Source organism: Polypterus senegalus, chromosome 2, assembly GCF_016835505.1.
Source record: "Polypterus senegalus isolate Bchr_013 chromosome 2, ASM1683550v1, whole genome shotgun sequence".
Taxonomy (NCBI): domain Eukaryota; kingdom Metazoa; phylum Chordata; class Cladistia; order Polypteriformes; family Polypteridae; genus Polypterus; species Polypterus senegalus.
The window spans coordinates 249,869,468-249,893,022 of NC_053155.1; positions in this window are offsets into that span (position 1 = coordinate 249,869,468).

The window sequence follows — 23,555 nt, forward strand, 5'->3', positions numbered from 1 at the left end:
TATGCGTAAGTTATATGCAACTATTGTGCCATTTTATATAAGGGACTTGAGCATTTATGGATTTTGGGACGACCGTACATGTCTCCAGTATTAAATGACCATCTAATTTTTTAATCTTTGTCTTCAATTTAATTCCGTTTTATTTATTTTTTGTACTGCGCTCTTTAATGAGTGCAGCCTCAGAGTGCTGTAACAAGTTCATATGTAAATGAAATACAAATTACTAATTACATAATGAATACATGCAAAGATGCAGATGTGTTTAAACAGACAGAAAAACAATGTAGTTGGAATAAATGGACCTCAACAATATATCTGTTAATTTAGTAATTCTTGTTTGGAAACCTGAATATTACATTTTCTTTTTTTTTGTGTGTCCAAAATCACCCCTGGTCAGGTTTAGTGAATATCAATACTATTTTGTTAATACCATTTTGACACCATTTTGTGTTGTGTCATACTGGCAAATCACAAAATGATGATGGGCATATTGTTTATGGCAATGATATCTGTTGAAAGTTACACAATAGATAACGTCATCTGCTGTCTGCTGGAATACAGCTGTACAGTGCACTACATTCAAGCCTTTGGTTTAAACTTCACACTTTTTTGGATAGATTTAATTAGCAAAAGAATTACTGACAGCTTAGGACAACCATTTTTCCATCCTTGTCTTAGCAGCAAACAAGTGTAATATTTTGTTTAGCTGCACCTACAATGAATCGAGTGCCTTACTGGACAAGTGACATTTAGAATATTCTGAAGTAAACTGTTGCAAGGTAACTAGAAGATAACTAGCACCTTCGTTTTTGATTTACTTGTTATTTGAGCTAATACGTACATTTTGGTTTTGGAAATTTGCATAATCAGGATTTAGTGAGAAGTCAAGCAAAGTGACACCTTTTATTGGATAACTAAAAAGATTACAATATGCAAGCTTTAGGGGTAACTCAGGCCCCTTCTTCTTGCAAGATGTACAGGAATTGGAGTTACCATTGTTTATAGACACACTAGGTAACAACATTGGTAAATCTTTAAGTTAGACATCCTAAATATAAAAAAAGAATAGCCCTCTTCAGGCTAAAATCTATTTAGCAAGAGAGGAGATCAATGTATAGTCAAGATCGTTGGATAAGATAACTGTCCAACAAAGTCTTTTGAAGTTTCTACTGAGTTTTTTTCATACAATGTGGGTCTGTAGACAGGTTGTCTGGGTCAGTCTGAGAGATGCAAACAATCCTCATATCTGGCCATAAAACTCTTGTCTCTATTCAAACCATGTTATAATGTATTGAATTTTAGCATGAGTTTGACTTCCCATTCTTCTGTCTTTATCATTTTTGTGATCAGTTCCTTCCTTTAAATAGTGCAATTCTTCGAGGGCTAATTTAATGGCCAGTAATTCCCTCCCACATCTGTGGGCATTAAACCCATGAAAACGCCGGCTCAAAATAGGAACTTCCCAGAGTCTGAAAACATTGCACACACACCAATATTGGAAGATTCAAATGAAAGTTAAATGTGGTATTTAGGAGTTACACGCATGGTGAAAATTGTATGGGTCTTCCTAAAAGACTAATTAAAGCCAGTCAGGACCATTACTTACCAGCCGAGATGGAACTCTCCCAGTCCAGCTTACTCCAGCTACTAACATAAGTTTTCAGCCTGGCTGGGCACAAGAATAAATGGAGGCAGTGGTATTTTAAAGTTCAAAATCTGAAAGTACGACTCATAAGAGGGAGAAACAAAGAAAAACTCTGGCTTGTGAACAAAACGTAACCACAAATCTTTATGAATGAAGAATTATTAGCAAAGACTTTTTAATTGAAAAAAAAACCAAAATGCTTAAATGAGCAAAAAGACATGGCAAAAAGGCAATAAAAAGCAAACAAATCCCATTATGCAAGTCCAAAATCAATCCAACAAGGTGAGAAAATCATAAAACCAGCAAGAACACACAAAAATCAATACTTACAGAAAATCTCCAATACAAAGTCAGTGAATTGCCAGAGGGAGAAATAATTTTGTCAGAATAGCCCCATCTCTTTGGGCTCCACCCACAAATTGTAAGAAATTGCAGCACATTTAAGGAGACAGAACATAAATAACATAAAAACGTGAAACATAATAACTCAAAATTAACAAAAATAACAATAAAAAGGTGAGTAAGTACAAGCTGCATAAAAGCCCTGGCTGGCTATAACGTAACATAAAAGTGTCAAGATGCCATCAAACTGGTGCAGATATAAACAATGCAAATGCTGAGCCTCAGAGGTCCAAACAAACTCTTAACTTGTCTTTATAGTAAGGAAGATTACTGGGGCATTAATCATATAAAAATTATCAATAAATCTGTAATTAGAAAAAATGTTACACCTAGTTAAATGAAGTGGGGGAGGTATTTCTATTATTGAATGGCATTGATCTTAGCTATGACCATTTGCAATATTGACTACTAAATCTTGTAGCATACAAATACAACAGAGGTCTTACATATCTGTACATTATAGTCCTTCAAATAGGAACGAGAACTTCACAGACATGATTTATGTCATTAGCTATATCCAGAGAAAAAAATAAGAATATCATCAATATATACTCTTGCAATGATATCAGTAAAGTCACAGAAGACATCCTTAAATAAGCACAAAACATTGCTGAGTTAGGTAGTAATCCAAAAGGAATAGTGAGGCATTCATAACCTCCAGTGAATATGTTAAATGCAGTTTTAGACTTACCACCTTCCTTGATTCTGCTGATTCTTATAGGGGTATATGTACTTTGTAAATCTAGTCTCATTCACCTAGAGACTTTGTTCAGTAGGGACAAGAGGGTTATTCAGTTGGCGGAATAACTGTTCTTGATTGTTATTTTATATAGTTTCTTACAACCTATACATTGACTGATGAAACTAATTACTTGACAAAACTATTATGAAACTTATTTTCCTTTTTCCCTTTGTATTTCTGTTCTTCCTTTGTTTTCTCTGGTTTGATTCTAAAGTAAATGGTTGTGTCTTTTATGTTATTATTTTTATTATATTATTGCTGGGTTTGTAACATCATCTTCAAACTCATTTCTGTTTTTGCTTGTACTAGACAAACCTGAACTTTAAATTATTGTGACTAGTGCCCTTTATTTTTTACACTTTCCTAAAGAGTTCTGGTGATTATCCTGAGGTTTTGGTGGTCAGAAAATTTGATTAAGGCATTTATTTCATCCCATTTTAAATACTGACAGATTTTTGAGACTTTCGCTTTATCCATTGCCAAGGTAACCTCCAAGAAATCCCTGGGAGCATGTTCGCAATATGTCATCGGCAAGATCCTTTAAAAAGTAAATTTATGTGCTGTTCCAGCATTCATGCTTTGGATAAAACTAAAAGACTTAATGTGCGCTTCTCAATATTTTCGTTCTCAGTTTTCTGACTTACTTTCAGGTTTATGATTCTGATTCATGTCTCGTGTTTCTGGCTTGGCAAAGGATCGGTTTGCCTCTTTGGTTTTGACCCCAGTGCATATTCCATTTTGTTCTTGTATCATCCAATGGTCCCAATATAAAAATCATCCTGCTTCAGCAGAACAAAAATTATAGTGTTTCCATGATTATAGGAACAACCATAACAAAGTGCGGTGAAGGAGTGATTGCTTCACAAATGAAAACTTTACCTCAGGAGTATGAATTATTTGTTGATGCCTATAGCAAGTACAAAACTTTAGAACTGCTTCAACGTCATCTGTATGATTGTTTGATAGATTTATTCATGGATCATCACTACCTAAAGTAAAATATGTATATACACTCTCATTCCTAAGTAAAGGCAATGGATGATAATTTTAAGAAAAACCTTGATAGTGGTTATGTCAGACAATCTAATAGCCCAATTGATGCATAGTTTTTCTTTGCTGATGGATTCTTTCTGAAATTATAATGCATTTTTATATATACCAGGTGATTTTTGTTTTTTGCAGTACTAGAAAAGAGATTAGAAGTAATGAATGACTTTAACAATTACTCCTCCACCACCTCTTCCCTAGTGTCTGCCTTTAATTTAGAGAATTTACAGGTTTGTTGTTGTACAGAAATTGGGCAAAGAATTTGTTCATATATTTAATCTTACTTTTTTTAAATTCTATAATTCAGATTTATTAATGCCTTTTTGTAGGCAGACAAATCAAACTGAAACTGTAATATCTATTTTTTAAAACAATCTTGCTCAAACCTAATGTCATTTTTTGAGAGACATTACAATAGGCTAAACATCAGTATCAGTGTGACGCAATTGTTAAGGCTTTTGTCTTGAAACCCTGAGATTGTGGGTTCAAATCCCAATACTAACACTGTGTACCCTTAAGCAAAACACTTCACCTGCCTGTGTTCCAACTGGGAAAAAAACAAAAGAACTTCAACCAATTGTATCTCTCAGATGTTATAAATTGCCTTGGTTAAAGTCATCAGCCAAATAAAAATTTCAACTGTACTTTTTCAAATGCCACTTTGAGCGATCCCTCTGCTGTTCACACAGTATATTTATATTTAGAAACATGTGAGGGGTCTGTTGTTCTGAAACAGCCCTGCACTCTTATGAAAATCGATATCTTTTTGCAGCATTTTCTTTTAATGTGGCTTTGGTCTGTTAAAATCCTATTACAGCTTTGTCACACATCTCTGCTTTTATTCTGCTACTGATGTCACCGTCCTACCATTGAACAGGTTTACAAAAATTAAGCAATTACTACATTGCCCAATTGGAAAAAATTTACATAGCATAATATAAAGAGGTTTAGAGAGGACAGAGAAATGAGGAAGATGTCTAAGTGGTGGGCGGAAATGCTTGATTATTTGTATGCAGTGATTTTGCGTCTGCGGTTCTATAAATTAAAGAAAAAATTTACATTTGGGGGTAGAATGAAGTGTGTGACTTTCACTTTTAGGGGGAGTAATTGTACATTAAATCTTCGTTACCACTAAAATATGACAAAGCACAAGCTTAGATGTACTTTTTTGAAATACGGACATACTTGCCATTTATAAGTTTATCTTCAGAGAATTATGGAAGAGTTCTTGTTATATTAAGAAATACACTGTACATTTCTTTATAAAAACAGACAACTTTTTCAATATTTCTATTAGCACAATAGTTCTACTATGAGTCAGACATTTTTAAACTGAATTAGTATAAAAGAAACAAAAGAAGTGATAAAAATGCGATTCATAGTAATGACTGAAATCTTTTTCCTTTTTGTGTACTTTTTTCTGCTTAAGATGTCAATAGAGACTTTACACATAAATACGGTATCCTATTGTAATCACAGTGTTTTATCTCCTTTCTTCCTCCCCATTTCAATGCTGCCTCTGACTATTTTTTATTGATAATGTCAAATTATTTATTTTTCTATGCATGGGAGTGCAAAAAGAATTCTAAACATTACCCAGCACCTAACAGTATCCATCTTTCATTTAATTTAAAGTTCATGAAGTATATCTGTGTTTTTCAGTAGATTCATCTAAGCCACAAGCATTATAACTGTGCTCCTGTAGGCAAGTTTAAAGTTGCTCTTTGGATCCTGTCCAAATGGTTCTCACTTAGAATCCTGGGGCAGAACTGCCTGCTATAATGGTATAAATGACACATATTCAGGCAGATCAATACTCATTTGTTGCTGGGGTTGATCTTAATTGTATCTGGGGAGAACTTAACATGTTCATCTCAAATGTGACCCTGCCTCTGATTGTCTTTCCCATAGGTTACAGAAAGTTTAATCTTCCATTCAGGCAAGGCTGCTTAGGTCACATATTTTCCATACCTTTTACTTTGGAAAAGAGACACCGTGGGTTAGATGAAATATGGAATATGTTTAGCTTTATTTGCTTATGTTACATACTACAAACACAACTAATTAAAGATTTAGGCCAGCGTATGGGATGTACTTAAAGTTTTTCAACTGACAGATCTCATGTAAATCGTCAAGGCCAGAAAGACTTACCAAGCAGGACAGGAGTGAAGAATATTCTGGGAAAGCTGAAAGGCAATTTTTTGTATAAAATGTCTGTTTGCAGTTTAGTGCAGCCTTTGAGTCCCATGGGAAACGAACTTGAGCGTGTGCAATAACTCCTCTGTGTTGTGAGAAACTGTAAACGTGTTAGCCACTTTGCTAGCAGATAGTAAGCCAAGTTTATGTGCTCTCCTTGGGGAAGGAGGGAAGAAAGAGAAACTATCTTTTATTACAACTTTCTTCAAAAATAGTCTCAGTTTAGTTTTGTTGGTTTATTGCAGAAATGGAGTGGTTGGTTCATAGTGTTGATTTTCTGACACTGTGATGGAAGCCACAGACATTTAATGGAGCTTGCAGTCTGCTTAGCACTGGACACATTCCAAGGAGCTCTGTCTCAGGCAAGAAATCTTTCTTTTCTTTTCCTTTTTCTCCTAACTTCTCCTGTCACTTAGCTCCTAAGAGGTGTGTCTGCTCCTTAGGAGATGAGAACAGAAGCCCTTCATCCAGTCCCATCACTTACAAAGCATTCCATCCTTTCTGCTTCCCCACAGTGCATCACATACTGCCTGCACGTCACAATATATAAACAGAATGTAATATAACAGAATTTACAAAGAAAATTACAGCACAGAGGAACATTAACTTTAATACGGAATAACATTACTGTTGGTGATTTCCATTTTCGACACATTTTTCAATTTTGTGTGCATCACACTTTTTATTGTGTACTGTGAGTCTCCCTACTTCATAAATTGAAGCAATACTTAAAGCACTTTTGCCGTTTTGTAAACATTTATTAATTTACATGCTTACATTTATTAGCCATAACAATGTACAGCATAGTAATTTAATTATAACAAAAGAAAAAGGGTACAAAATGCTATTAAAACTGACACTGTGATTTCAAAATGCGGCATGACATATGGTGCTGGAGTAGAACACTATGTGCTAGCACAAGGGAGAGGTGTTCCAGTGTGCATAGCTCGCAGCGTACCGCACAGCAGTAGTAGTACAGTAATAAGTAAGTGATGGCGTGTGTAATTTTTTATTTCTTTGGCCCTGACGGTTAACAGAGACTGATAGTTAATTGAGTGACAGATAATGGAGGTTTTACTGTAATTTAAATAGTATAAGATAAAAAAAAAAGATAAAACTTTTTACAAACTTGCAGAATAATCCAATTGTAACGGAGATGTGCAAATGATGATGTGCAAGTGAAAGTGAGTGTGTAGTGTGTATGCACATACACACATGCATGTACATTTACTGTGCACACACACCTTCATACAATATACAGTATGAGAGAACACTTGAATATACAAAGAAGACAAGCTAAACTACTGGTTTGAGAGTGTCTGTTAATTTTGGTTTTAATTGACCTGAAGCGTTTACCAAAGGTATGTTTTTGGAACAAGTCATGAGCTGGGTGAGATGAGTCTGTGGAGATCCTTTTGACATGGCAACTGACACAAGATGTATACAGAATGTGATTACACCTTCATTAATGGCTTTTTAAAATTGTGCTAGGATTGGCTGGGAAATATTTAATTTCTTTAGTTGGCATAAAAAATGCAGTCGCTGCTGAGCCTTCTTATTGATTGAAGTGGAGTTAATGTCCCAGCTGACAGTGATTGTGATAGTTGTGCTCAAAACTTTGATGGATTTCATCATATTGACCACGGAGTCATTAATTTGTAATAGGAAAGGTTGAAACTGCTGCTTGTAAAATTCAATGACATCACTACGAAGATGGGGGCGTCTCGCTAATCTATGTTTTAACTTCGTTTTTATGTATTAGTTTATCTCAGTGGCCATTGTCCTATAATCATGATTCTTTACTTAACATATTTTCTTGCTTGCTTTCCTCTCAATTTTCATCTCCTGATGGGATATTATGTGAACCTCCACCTTTATTTTATTCATCTCCTGACATTTTCACCTGGATGCCGGTGTTCACCTGTATCAGTGAGCTGAATGCCTCTCGGAGACGCAAACACACCCGCTGCTGCCGTGTAAGAAGAGCCAGTTTTGCTGTTAAACAACGCCGACTCAAGCCGTAGAGCTTGGATTCCCAATGCCTGTGAGTTGTCTATGACCCATCTTCTCCTGCACAGGACTCCATCCCTGGTCCATGGGTGCTGGATACCGGATTTAATTTCTCCTTCTCAAGGCGGCATCACTCATCTTCAGTATGCTTTTGGGGAGTAAACGCTGCTAATCTTTGCACGCTCACCAGTGCTCGTCCTGCAGCAAGCTCTTCTACTTCTATCAAGGCTGCTGTCTTGAATGTGAGATCAGTGTCTAATAAAACTTTCATTCTGCGAGACTTTATTATCTCAAATAAACTGGATTTCTTTTTTATCACTGAGACCTGGATTATAAATGTTGACTCTTCATGTTTTACTGAATTGGTACCATCAGGATATTCATTTTTAAACTCTCCTCAGCTGACTCGTTGTGTTAGGGGCATTGCCACTGTTTTTAAAAGTATGTTCTTGTGTCTGAGCCTTACAAGGGGTCCGTTTAGTAGCTTCGAACTGCAACTTTTCGAAGTGTGCAGCTGCCCTTTTTTGTTGTTTGCTGTGGTTTATAGACCTCCTCTAATTAATAATAACTTCATTTCTGAATTCTCTGATCTCCTGGCTGATATTACCCTCTCCCATGACAGTATTTATTGTTGGTGATTTTAACATACACGTTTGTTGTCAATTGAAGCCTTTAGTTAATGACTTTTTATCACTATTGGACTCATTTGATTTTATCCAGCATATTAATACACCAACTCACTCTTTCAGTCACACGCTTGATCACGTTCTTACACGTGATATTTAAGTTAATAATATTGATTTATGTGATGTTTCTTTTACTGATCACTTTTCTATAATGATGGATTTAAATATTACTGTTGATGTTCCTACTACTGTTCTCGCTTTTTAAATTATTCTATTGTATCCAATTTTAAAATTATATTCTCTAGTATTGATGTACATATATACTAATAAAAGGCAAAGCCCTCACTGACTGACTGATTGACTCACTGACTCATCACTAATTCTCCAACTTCCCGTGTAGGTGGAAGGCTGAAATTTGGCAGGCTCATTCCTTACAGCTTACTTACAAAAGTTAAGTAGGTTTCATTTAAAAATTCTACACGTAACAGTCATAACTGGAACCTACTTTCGTCCATATACTGTATACAGCAATAGCCTGCAGGTCGGTCGCCATGTGAGGCAGAGTTGCGTCCCACATCATCACACGTCCCACGTAATTGAGTGCCTACCCATATAAGGTAAATATTCACGGGTGAAGGACTGTGCTTAGCATATTCATAAGTGCAGCTACTGCGGAAATCAGCACGTCTCCCACGTAATTGACTGCCTGCCCATAGACACGCAGTGGCTAAATATTCGCGACCACACACTCGGTATGCGAACAAGCCAGTTTCCCTTTCGGTTTGTACTTTTTCAGTCTCTCCCTGTGCATTTCCTGTGCAGCGAGCAAGAGCGAGAGAGCGCGACACACACAGGCAGCGCGAGAGAGAGAGACAGACGCACACACACAGTCAGCGCGAGCACACACACACAGGCAGCGTGAGAGAGAGCGACACACATACAGGCAGCGCGAGAGAGATAGTGCGACACGCACACACACAGAGGCAGCGCGAGAGATGGACACAGACACACAGGCAGCGTGAGAGAGAGCTGGATGCATTAAGGTAGGAAGGCAGTTAAAGAATGCACTGGTCTTAATTTTGTTTTCACTTCTGTTTCCAGCGATCTGTTCGTAGCGTGCATTGTTGCAGTGTTACTTTTCTTGGTGGTTTATTAAATTACCGATTTTTTCAAATGTTCATTTTTTCCCTGTGATTAAAACTCTTTAAAAAAAGTGCTTTTAGCCAGTGGTTGGTAGCACTATAGCGCAAACTATTGCAGTGTTAGTTTTCTCTGTTGTTCAGGGTTTTCTCAGTGTTATTTAATGTTTTTACATTTAGTTTACTATTATGCTGTGCATTCTATGGTATAATTATATTTGTGTTTAAAAACTAAAAAAATATATATTTACATACAGTTCGTATGGTCTGGAACGGATTAATTGTATTTACATACAATCCTATGGGGGAAATTGCTTCGGTTCATGACCAAATCGGTTTACAACCAGAGTTTTCGAATGAATTATGGTTGTGAAATGAGGTTACACTGTACCGGGAATGCCTGTTAAACATCTTAGATTCACAAGTAGCGATTTGGGTGGTGAGATGTCTATCGAGGTGATCACTGTAAAATTTATATGTCATTGAAATGTATTATTATCAGGCATGGTTTAGGCACCTTTGTCATCAGGAAGGCACCAGAAAAAGGGACCTCAAGGTTACTATTATGGAAGTTAATTTAGAGCATGGATGCCGTGAATGTCAGAGCTGTAATAAATAAAGTTCCCCTGCATACTTTAAAAGAAAGTCTTGCCATCATTTCATTTTTCACAATTTATGAAAACAAGATATGGCGTCAGAATAGAGGACAGTCATGTATTTTGTTGGAGTTCCCTGTCTGGGATTCTCTTAAGCTGCCGGGAGAATGGAAAAAGTTCCAATAGCACATGGAGCTGATGTTTTCTGGCCCGCTAAAAGAGACGAGAGTGAGAAATGCAGCTACCTGCTCCTGTGGACTGGGGAAAAAGCAAAAGACATTTTTAGCACATTGACTCTCACCCAGGAAGAAGCCAAGGTACTGAAAACGGATCTGTGCTAATATTAAATAAAGCTGAGGACATCGCAAGATCGCATAAGATAGCACAAGCACAGCTGAGAACCTTCCATGCATGTACTCCAAGCGACTCAAGTGAACTGACTGTGAACGCAGTGCACAGACAACAGGCAAAAGCTCCAAAGACTGCTGAACGAAAAACGCATTACACAATTGAGAAAGCAGCAAAAGAATATAAAGCGAGTGATGCATACAAGCATATTCATAAGTGCAGCTACTGCAGAAACAAAGTACACGGTGGAAAAAGTCAGTTTCCAGCTAAAGGAAGACTCTGCAAAAAATGTGGTAAATTGAACCACTTTGCTAAAGTTTGCAGGACTGGGAAAGGTAAACCCGTGCATGCAGTGTGTGATGTCTCAGATAAAGAGGAAGACAAGCTGTTTATTGATGCAGTAAGAAAGGAACAACCCACTGAAGCTGAACAAGCCTTTGTAGACATATCAATAGGAAAGCAAGGTTTAAAGCTTAAGTTTAAATTAAGTTCATACACGCTGCCTCTAAATATTCGCAGGCAAATACAACTTAATACCGGGAATGACTGTTAAACATCTTAGATTCACGAGTACCGATTTGGGTAGTGAACACTTCGATGAATGAAACCTGTTATCTTTACAACGGTTGACAAACACGGAATATAACTTGAACACAACACATTCTCCAAATACGAACGTGATTGAAAGAAATAATGATAGTCAAATCCTTTATGACAGCAACACTCATAACAGTCACAAAACAATTACATTGACAATCATGTTAAGTTATTTTTAAAATTTTTCCTTTTCTTTTTCATTACTTCTTTAACACACTACTTCTCCGCTGCGAAGCGCGGGTATTTTGCTAGTGTTCAATATTATGGTATCGATTATTCTGATTTAGAATTTAATTCTTCTTGTAAAACGCTTTTAGACTCGATTGCTCCGCTCAAGATACGCTGTAATAAGGGAAGACCTGCTCCGTAGCTAAATGAAACTACGCGACTGATACGCAGCGCCTGTCGAACTGCGGAACGGCGTTGGAAAAAAGATGGGCTGATTGTTTCTAAACAGATTTTTAGGACTTCTCTATTCAATTTCCTGGTTGCAGTTAAGAAAGCTAAGCATGATTTCTTCGCTGATTTAGTATCCCGTCATTCTAAGAATTCCAGGGTCTTATTTAATTCAATTAATGCGGCCATTCACCCTCATTCTGTGATGGGATTAAATAGTACTGTGCTTTCATGTGAGCAGTTTCTTTCATTCTTTGTCAGTAAAATTGATGTAATCCACTGTGGTATTGTTCCAACTGGCTATGAACATCCTACTGTTAATCATGGCATTGAATTGAAATCTTTTGATCTCGTCTCACTTCAAAGTTAAAAAGTACCATTGACACCCTTAAACCTATTCTCAGTCCTCTTGATATTGTACCACCACGCCTCTTAGTGGGAGCCTTTGATGTTCTGGGTCCATCTTTACTAGCCAATTATCAATGGTCCTATTAGTGAGGGTTTTGTGCCCTCATTTTTTTAACATGCTGCGGTGTGTCTCTATCTAAAAAAGGCAGAATTAGATCCTGGAGTTTTAGCTAATTTTCGCCCGATTTCCCAATTGCCATTTCTCTCTAAAATATTAGAAAGAATTATTTATAATCAATTGGTTGATCACCTTGACTCCAATAATTTATTTGAGATCTACCAATCTGGCGTTATCATGGTGTTGAGACGGCCCTCCTGAAAGTATTCAATGACATCTCTATTATTACTGACTCTAGTGGCGCTGCAGTCCTCCTTGACCTGCCCGCTGCCTTTGACACTATTGACCATGAGATATTGCTGTTGTGGCTTCTTAAACATCTTGTTGGCCTCAATGGGGCTGCTCTTAACTGGTTCAGGTCATATCTAATTAATAGACACTTTTCAGTGACTTTAAACTCCTCTTCGTCTACTGCTCCTCTTAAATGTGATGTTCCTCAGGGATCCATTTTGGGTCCTATTTTATTCTCTATATACCTTCACCCTATTGGAGCTATTTTTAGGAAATTTAACATTTATTTTCACTGTTATGCTGATGATACACAGGTTTATATTCCCGTTTGCAACTCTGCAATGAATCAACTGCACAACTGTCTTTTTGAACTAAGATCCTGGATGGCTAATAATTTTCTTGATCTGAATCCAAATAAAACGGAGGTGCTTATAGTGGGTCCATCAGCTAAAGCCCAAATTGGTCTTGGACTTCTCGCCTCTTTCTCAATCTTTTGCAAACCTCAAGTCTGCAATCTTGGTGTTATTTTTGACAGTAACCTCCCTTTTGAGAAACAGATTAATTCTGTAGGTTGTTTTTTTTCCAGCTTTGTCTTTTATATTAAATCAAGCCTTTTTTATCTTCTACGGATCTTGAGAAAGGTACTCATGATTTTATCTTTTCTCGCCTTGATTACTGTAACTCGCTGTATTCTGGGATTAGCAAATCCCTGATACGCAGGTTACAGTTGGTCCAGAATGCTGCCGCTCGCTTTCTCGTTGGGGCTAGAAAGTCTGATACTGTTTCTCCAATTTAAGCTTCTTTACACTGGCTGCCTGTCAGTTTTTGAATTGATTTTAAAATCTTATTGCTAGTTTTTAAATCTTTACATGGGCATGCTCCTGCCTATTTATCTGAATTGTGTGCTTTACACCAGCCATCTAGAGTGCTTAGATCTTCTGGTCAGTTGTCTCTTGTTGTCAGTAGTATAGGAGCGTCACTATTATACATCATCAGATTTTGACAGGTGTATGTCCCGCCCCCTTGGCATTTCCGGTACCCACCTGCTGCCACCTGTTTAATGGGCATTTCCCCCCGCGGTCTGATCTCTGCCTGTTGTCGGGTGCGCTGTTTAACCGGCATCGGACCTTTTGTCAGTCGTGCGCAAGGAAAATGGTCGGCCGATCTTAGCCTTGATGCTAAAACTGGGGGCTGATCATCTTTGTGAGCCGAGACGGGGGCCTTTGGGAGCCTGTAAGGTGTCATAAAAGGTAAGTCATCAATGGGGCGGAGCAGACATCCTGTTCCTATCTCTATGCAGCGCCCGGGGTGTGTACAGAGTGTACAGAGAGCGTGATTGACAGACCCCGGCGAGAGGATGTACAAGAAAACTTTAGAGAATCTATTACACACCCAAGGAACCTGGCAGTACAGCCCAAAACACCCCTTGAGCATCCCGTTACCTTGCCCACCTTGTAAAACCATGCCCTTTATAAAGCAAGGCATATTTCAGATACCAAAAGTGATTTAAAACAACAAGTTTTATTCAATGATTCAAAAAAGATGCCAAAGTGTCTTAAAAAAAATCAAATTTTATTGAAGCAAAATTCCAAACATAGCAAAATAAGATCTGGTCTTCAGTTTGAGTTACAAATTGTTTGCTATACATTAAAATTGTTTAAAGTATGAATAAAAGCAGGAGAAACAGCCGTAAAATAATCACACAAGCTTAATTGTATACAGATTTGCAATTCACTTGAAAAGAAACAAAAACACAAGAAAATGTATACATATAGGGGTACAAAATGAAAATTCAAAACCAGGTCCAAACCCATCAGTGAGTCGGTAATACACCTAAAAATGTTTAAACCAGCACATACTTTATATATTTATACTTCACTAAATTATGTAAGCCTATTTTCTCTGTTTGGAACAGAGCCGACCACATAAAGCTGGTCTTCACAGGCTGAATCAGTTTTGCGTATGCATCAATGGGTATCTCTCCTGCTCAAATTCAGCTATAATATCATCCATATCAATCTTGATAGCTTTACGAAAACAAGGGAGATTGTACATTTTTAACAAAGCACGCACACAGGACACAAGTCTATCTCTTCTAGCCCTTTTGAGCATAAATAAGCTATGTTTATATGCAATAATTGGTTTAGAGAACCAAATACTACAAATGTGTCCATCTGGTATGTATTTGTTCTCTTGACATTCCGCACATTTTTCCCCTAAATGTTCAACAGAGCTAAACACATAAGCCCAGATGACTGAGCGACCAACTGTAGTCATAATGAATCTTTTCTAGCAGATATAATATAAGGAGAAAACCTTCTATAGGTTGCATTACGTGTCACGCTGGGCAGGGACCTGGTTTTCCTTGTTCTAGCTTCCGAGTCTTGGTTCCTCTGACAACAGAAACAAAACACAAACAGTTAGCCGACAGAAAATACAACACAAACAGGTCTTGTTTAGCATGGATAATGCAATTTGCTTAAGTTTCTGTAAATCGATTTTGGCTTTAAAAAATAACTGTAATGGTGATTAGAGACAAGTTCAAAAGCTGCTGTTCGAATCTTGGGTTTTGTTGCACGTTGCATCTTTTGTATAAGCTGAAAAGTGTTTACTTCAGCAACAAACAGCTTCAGACAGTTGAGAATATGATTTTTTGTCGGTTTCACAATTCTTAACCCGCACAATGGTTTAAACATAGAAAACACCGTTTGAATTAATCTTTTAATACTGATCTGTCGACAGATGCTGGAAACACAAGGGTGCATCTCCTCAGAATCAGATTCTAGTAAAGACAACTGTGCCCATCCTGAGATTCGTCACCCAAACGGCATGCTAAACAAGACCCCGTTAATACATCTCTTACACAACTACTGACCACGTAAGCTACAACAGACTTTACACAATGCTTCATTAAAATCAATCCGGCTCTGTGACTGCGATGGCTGGCAGGTGTTTGGGAATATATACACAGGTCTTGAGACTTCAGATTTGAAGTTGAACAAGCTTTTACACCATGTTTAAAGACCTCACCGGCCATCTTAAAGTCAGTCTAATATGGGGAAAAAAGAACAAAGTTATATTCCTACACGAAACATACATATTCCTGACGGGATATCAGCACAACATAGAATTCTGGACATTATTTCAGAAGCCAACTGGACAGCTTTCTCAACAGAATCATCATCACTGTTGGAGCAGATATAAGCCACACGCCTTAAAAGACACAAAACGCACCACGTGTCATTACAGGAATAGTATTCCCTATTGATCTATAGATACATCTAGTTACACGTGAAATAGCGGTTAGGGTTTTAAATCGGCCCTTCTGTCCGAAAAAAGGAAACACATCACTAAGGCAGGCATTTTTTCCATAAGGCTTTCAATGTCGCAAATTAAATCTTTAACATCTGGTTTTAAATCATCTTTCTTTTATTGATAAGACCTTTCAAAGTTGCTGAAAGCTGTTCTTTTGTATAATACTTGGGCTCTCCGCATGTAATCTGTCAAGTTAAAATAAAATAAAATCAGAACCTATTTTGTACCGCCATTCAAATAGACTTAACAGAAATGTTCTTAAAGTCCAGACTCACCATGTCCAAGGTCGTGCTGTCTAGGTCAGGTGTGTCCGTCTTTGCCTTGTCAAAAGTCGTGCTGCATCCAGCAGCTGCTTCAGTCTTTTCAGTTTCTGTTTTTGGCACCTCCTTTAAAGAAAAAAGTAAAATAGGTGTGAAAAGTCAAGGAAAAAAAAAAAAAAAGGCAATACACCTGTGAAAGCCAACAACATTTATAAAAAGGCATACATTCAAAATTACCTGATTAGGCTTATCTGCTTCACCTCCACATTCTACAGACTGGTATTCTCCTATAATGATGACATCGTCATCTGCATTATGGGCTGCTTTCATTGTTGCAGAATCCATGTCTTGCTTCTTAAAACAAAACAGATGATGGTGTGTCGCCGAGATGGATAGATAGACAGATAGATACCTTATTAATGACAGATAAATAATTTATTAATTCCCAGACAGACAGATAGATACTTTATTAACCCAATGACAGATACATAATTTATTAATCCCCAGACAGACAGATAGATACTTTATTAATCCCCAGCAAGAACTCTTGACGGGCCAAGCAACACAGGTAAGATGGGAACGTTAAGCTCCAAAGCTGCGATGGACCAGCAAGAACGCTTGACTGGCCGCGACAGGGACACGGGTAAGCCGGAAGGTTAAGCTCCGATGCGCGATGGACCAGAGAGAACGCCGACTGGCTGCCACACAGGGACACGGCTAAGCTGGAGTCAGCAAGCTCCGGGTGGACTAGCAAGAACGCTTGCCTGGCCAAGCAACACAGAGACCAGCAAGAACGCTTGACTGGCCAGGCAACACTGGGACCAGCAAGAACGCTTGACTGGCCAGGCAACACAGGGACCAGCAAGAACGCTCGACTGGCCAAGCAACACAGAGAAGGGTAAGCGTAGCCGATTAAAACCTTGCAAAAGTGGTGGACTCAGCCAGCCTACTTCAGCTCGGTCAAAAGAAATGTTAGCTGTAAAACAAGCGCGGGTCTCCTTCTGACCTTAATAGCGGCGGACAATGCCAGCCTGCTAGGTATCAGTCATAGGGAGATGACCAACAGCGCATACCACAACATACCCGATTCTTGTTATGGAGGAGGCCTGAGGCTTTGAGTCCAATTACCCGTCTTTAAATATGCATTTGGCGAAGCTTTTACAACGTTAGGGCCAATCAAAAGCGTTTAAAGATAAGATTTTATTTAGATAACCCGCCAACATATTTTAACCAATCAACAAACACCGGCCTCATGTTGAACTATCCAATGGAATTACACCATGCTGATTCGGACGCGCGGAGTGCACTGAGCGTCACATGTTCATAACAGCCAATCAGGAAGCAGAAAGGTCGGCGGCTGTGAAGCGTCTAGGCGTGAAAAACAACATGGCGCTACTGTCAAAATGTATGAACTATGTTAATGGAAAAAAAAAAAAAATGTATCAGCATATGAATTAAACAGTAACAGATAAAAATATCGTAACACATACAATGATGGCACGGGTATTGGGGTCGTTTTTCTAAGCCAAGGAAATCGGGTTCGCGCCCGCAGACAACAAAAGTAAGCCATGTACTTTTAAATTCTGTATATTAGCATAATTATGCATTACGGTGTTTTATTACATCATAGACCCATAAATGAAAAGGTAAAATGGAATGATCTTGTTGTTATTCTTAATACGCCATTTAATGTATGATACGCCTAGAAGTTGGACACGCCGGGCAGATGGTCTTGTAAATAACTAAAATCCGTAAAAGCGTTAATATTTATGTATATATAGTCATGAATGTGTGTACACGTTTATTTAGCCTTTTTATTCCTGGCATGATTAGCTTGTACCTTAAAAAGAAGAAAAAACATTATTTTGGTGCATATCAACCATTTTATTAATTAACTAGGATATATTAAGAAGTAAAATGTGTATATTTATCATGATTGTGCATTACGATGTCATTCAATTATAACCCCAATAAAAAAAAAAATAAAATAAAAAAAAAAAAAAAAAATGAAAAAAGGTAAATGGACTTCTAGGTTTCTTTACAAATTTTACAACAGTTGCCACTGTTGCGATAAGACGCTTGTACTAACACCGGGCCTAGTTGGAACATTCTAGATGTACCCTATTACATAAAATGAAATAATAAAATTCATTGGAAAATACGTTTCACCGTCTGTCTATAACTGATAACGGTTGAACATTCCAGAAGTATTACATAAAATAAATGATGCAATTTAATTGTAGCATCTGTTTTACAGTTATATTTTACCGTGTGTCCATAAACGATAATGTTTTAATTATGTCATGTTAGATGGTTATCTGTCTATTATATATATAATCGACTTGGACGGATTTACACATTAAAATATTTTAATGTATTCTGCATTTCCTGAAGCGTTATGGCTCGCTTCTTGGATTCGGATGAATTTGATGCACACTTTTCAGATCGACATAGAATTACTACCAAACGCCGGTAAGATTATATATATATATATATATATATATATATATATATATATATATATAATTAGTGAAAAATAAATAAATAAATAAATAAATAATAATTCCATTGATTTACTCCCTAATGGCTATAAGGATGTTTGTATGTACCATGTTAAAATTTTAAAATACAACCACTACCTTATTATTATTATTATTATTATTATTATTATTATTAACATTATTATTTAACAATGATTTTCATTCAGCACGTGTGAAATTGCTTGAATCTCGATTAACGACGGCCTCACCGAGAAAGAGCACCAAAAAGTCAACAAGACGCATTTCAACTACCCTAATAGGAACTGTGACGACGCCTCGGCAGACTACAGGTATGAAAATAAAAAGAAAAAACGTTTGATGTTTAACGAATTATTTAGTTATTAGTACCAATATGGCTGCTCTATTTTGTATGCTTGCATTCACATAACAAGTAAAAGCGGGCTGTAATCTGTAAACCCAGTTGTCCATGCATAGCGCTTACAAAACCCTAGTGTTAGCCATGTGCATTGCATTGGCGAGTGCCCCAAGGCTTGCCAATGTGTGCAAACCGGTGATAAGATTTTGGCGGACAACACCCTAACGTGCCGCGTTGACCCCTTGCTTGTCTCTCACAAAGCCTACCGATAAGAGCTTTCCACCCCAAAGGCCTCAGAAATAGCGACACACGCCCAACCTTTTTTCTAACCCATTTGACCATTTCTGAGGCCTTTGGGGATCGTGTTTAATTAATGGATTATGTAATATTATTTATATGATATAGCTATTAAGATTGTAGTTAATTTAATTTTTTTTTCAGATATTGGGCAATCAGTTGGTAGCATTTCCAAAGGAAAGAAAACAGAGAAAGCAACAGTGAAGTCTGGGAAGCAAACCATTCATTCACATGATAAAGTTGATAACCCTGTGTATCATTTAATCGAGAAATGGTTGATGTGTGCTATAAGAATTATTAATTCATTTAGCAACAGACATAAAGGTGTACAGTTTTTATCAAACTTTATCGAGGATATATTATGTCCTCATAGTGATATTTTAAAAAAATATCTTCTGACGTCTATTTGGGCCATTTATGACTCTGACCACATTCCAGCACAGGAACTTGAAACAGCTTTCCAAAGATTGTATAGGCTGGAAAGCTTGATCTTAAAAGATTGTACAAGTCTGGGTGTCGGTTCAGGTACAAAATCTATATGACTAAGGCATTATAAAATGAAACCTCATAACACGCTTTTAAATACGATCAGAAAGATTAAAAGAAATACAAACTTTTGGCCAATAAGCGGAAAAGGCGACTGCAGTGTTGCCGTAGACCCAGAATTCATCGGGCAAAAGATCAAAGTGATTGTTCCGGTCTTAATGCACATGTAGAAATTGTAAGGGAATCTGAAAGACGGATGAAAAGATTTAGGGCTACAGAGCATAACTATGAATTCCGTTTTATCAATTTGGATAGAATTAAGTCATATACGCATGCCATAAACATTGTACATCAAGGTATTCAGGATATTTTAGACACATTATCCCCAAATATTGCGCCATGTGATTTTGTTCAATTGCGACTCATTTCTCCGAGTTTGCAAAACAATCTTTATTCTCAAAAAGAATCTAGACAGCTTTGACGCCAGAAGCTTTTTAAATTATGTGTCTCAGATGCTGCAAAGTAATACTGAGATAATTACAGATTCCTCTCTGCGGTTTGTAGTAACCATTGTGAAAAACATGCAGGGTGGAGCAAGACTTAGAATCAACACATTGCTCTTCAGTAAAATTATTAATACTAAACGACGTCTATTAGTGGATTTCTCACATCGGGTAATTTATGTTTTGCAGGCGCTGTCATCCGCTTACTCAGCCAGAAAGACAGACCGGATAGTGACATTCTGCAAAAAGCTAGACAAATGCATATGCAATTGGGGTTTTCGGAAGATAAGAAAATATCATTATCAGATGTAGAAAAATTTGAGCGTCTATTAAATGTTTCTATAAAGGTGCTATACATGCATGAGAGTGCATGGAAATACTTCACAACGGGTCCTACGCCGACCGATAATAAAGTGATTTTTCTTCTGTTACACAGCGATCACTTTTTTGGGATTTTAGATGTGAAGAAATTTATCGGGGCTAATGATTAGCTTGTACCTTAAAAAGAAGAAAAAAACATTATTTTGGTGCATATCAACCATTTTATTAATTAACTAGGATATATTAAGAAGTAAAATGTGTATATTTATCATGATTGTGCATTACGATGTCATTCAATTATAACCCCAATAAAAAAAAAAATAAAATAAAATAAAAAAAAATGAAAAAAGGTAAATGGACTTCTAGGTTTCTTTACAAATTTTACAACAGTTGCCACTGTTGCGATAAGACGCTTGTACTAACACCGGGCCTAGTTGGAACATTCTAGATGTACCCTATTACATAAAATGAAATAATAAAATTCATTGGAAAATACGTTTCACCGTCTGTCTATAACTGATAACGGTTGAACATTCCAGAAGTATTACATAAAATAAATGATGCAATTTAATTGTAGCATCTGTTTTACAGTTATATTTTACCGTGTGTCCATAAACGATAATGTTTTAATTATGTCATGTTAGATGGTTATCTGTCTATTATATATATAATCGACTTGGACGGATTTACACATTAAAATATTTTAATGTATTCTGCATTTCCTGAAGCGTTATGGCTCGCTTCTTGGATTCGGATGAATTTGATGCACACTTTTCAGATCGACATAGAATTACTACCAAACGCCGGTAAGATTTATATATATATATATATATATATATATATATATATATATATATATAATTAGTGAAAAAAATAAATAAATAAATAAATAAATAATAATTCATTGATTTACTCCCTAATGGCTATAAGGATGTTTGTATGTACCATGTTAAAATTTTAAAATACAACCACTACCTTATTATTATTATTATTATTATTATTATTATTATTAACATTATTATTTAACAATGATTTTCATTCAGCACGTGTGAAATTGCTTGAATCTCGATTAACGACGGCCTCACCGAGAAAGAGCACCAAAAAGTCAACAAGACGCATTTCAACTACCCTAATAGGAACTGTGACGACGCCTCGGCAGACTACAGGTATGAAAATAAAAAGAAAAAACGTTTGATGTTTAACGAATTATTTAGTTATTAGTACCAATATGGCTGCTCTATTTTGTATGCTTGCATTCACATAACAAGTAAAAGCGGGCTGTAATCTGTAAACCCAGTTGTCCATGCATAGCGCTTACAAAACCCTAGTGTTAGCCATGTGCATTGCATTGGCGAGTGCCCCAAGGCTTGCCAATGTGTGCAAACCGGTGATAAGATTTTGGCGGACAACACCCTAACGTGCCGCGTTGACCCCTTGCTTGTCTCTCACAAAGCCTACCGATAAGAGCTTTCCACCCCAAAGGCCTCAGAAATAGCGACACCGCCCAACCTTTTTCTAACCCATTTGACCATTTCTGAGGCCTTTGGGGATCGTGTTTAATTAATGGATTATGTAATATTATTTATATGATATAGCTATTAAGATTGTAGTTAATTTAATTTTTTTTTCAGATATTGGGCAATCAGTTGGTAGCATTTCCAAAGGAAAGAAAACAGAGAAAGCAACAGTGAAGTCTGGGAAGCAAACCATTCATTCACATGATAAAGTTGATAACCCTGTGTATCATTTAATCGAGAAATGGTTGATGTGTGCTATAAGAATTATTAATTCATTTAGCAACAGACATAAAGGTGTACAGTTTTTTATCAAACTTTATCGAGGATATATTATGTCCTCATAGTGATATTTTAAAAAAATATCTTCTGACGTCTATTTGGGCCATTTATGACTCTGACCACATTCCAGCACAGGAACTTGAAACAGCTTTCCAAAGATTGTATAGGCTGGAAAGCTTGATCTTAAAAGATTGTACAAGTCTGGGTGTCGGTTCAGGTACAAAATCTATATGACTAAGGCATTATAAAATGAAACCTCATAACACGCTTTTAAATACGATCAGAAAGATTAAAAGAAATACAAACTTTTGGCCAATAAGCGGAAAAGGCGACTGCAGTGTTGCCGTAGACCCAGAATTCATCGGGCAAAAGATCAAAGTGATTGTTCCGGTCTTAATGCACATGTAGAAATTGTAAGGGAATCTGAAAGACGGATGAAAAGATTTAGGGCTACAGAGCATAACTATGAATTCCGTTTTATCAATTTGGATAGAATTAAGTCATATACGCATGCCATAAACATTGTACATCAAGGTATTCAGGATATTTTAGACACATTATCCCCAAATATTGCGCCATGTGATTTTGTTCAATTGCGACTCATTTCTCCGAGTTTGCAAAACAATCTTTATTCTCAAAAAGAATCTAGACAGCTTTGACGCCAGAAGCTTTTTAAATTATGTGTCTCAGATGCTGCAAAGTAATACTGAGATAATTACAGATTCCTCTCTGCGGTTTGTAGTAACCATTGTGAAAAACATGCAGGGTGGAGCAAGACTTAGAATCAACACATTGCTCTTCAGTAAAATTATTAATACTAAACGACGTCTATTAGTGGATTTCTCACATCGGGGTAATTTATGTTTTGCAGGCGCTGTCATCCGCTTACTCAGCCAGAAAGACAGACCGGATAGTGACATTCTGCAAAAAGCTAGACAAATGCATATGCAATTGGGGTTTTCGGAAGATAAGAAAATATCATTATCAGATGTAGAAAAATTTGAGCGTCTATTAAATGTTTCTATAAAGGTGCTATACATGCATGAGAGTGCATGGAAATACTTCACAACGGGTCCTACGACCGATAATAAAGTGATTTTTCTTCTGTTACACAGCGATCACTTTTTGGGATTTTAGATGTGAAGAAATTTATCGGGCTAATTATTTTTGTGAAATTTGTCATGCCGCATATTCTCACAAAGATCGCCATGTTTGTGCCA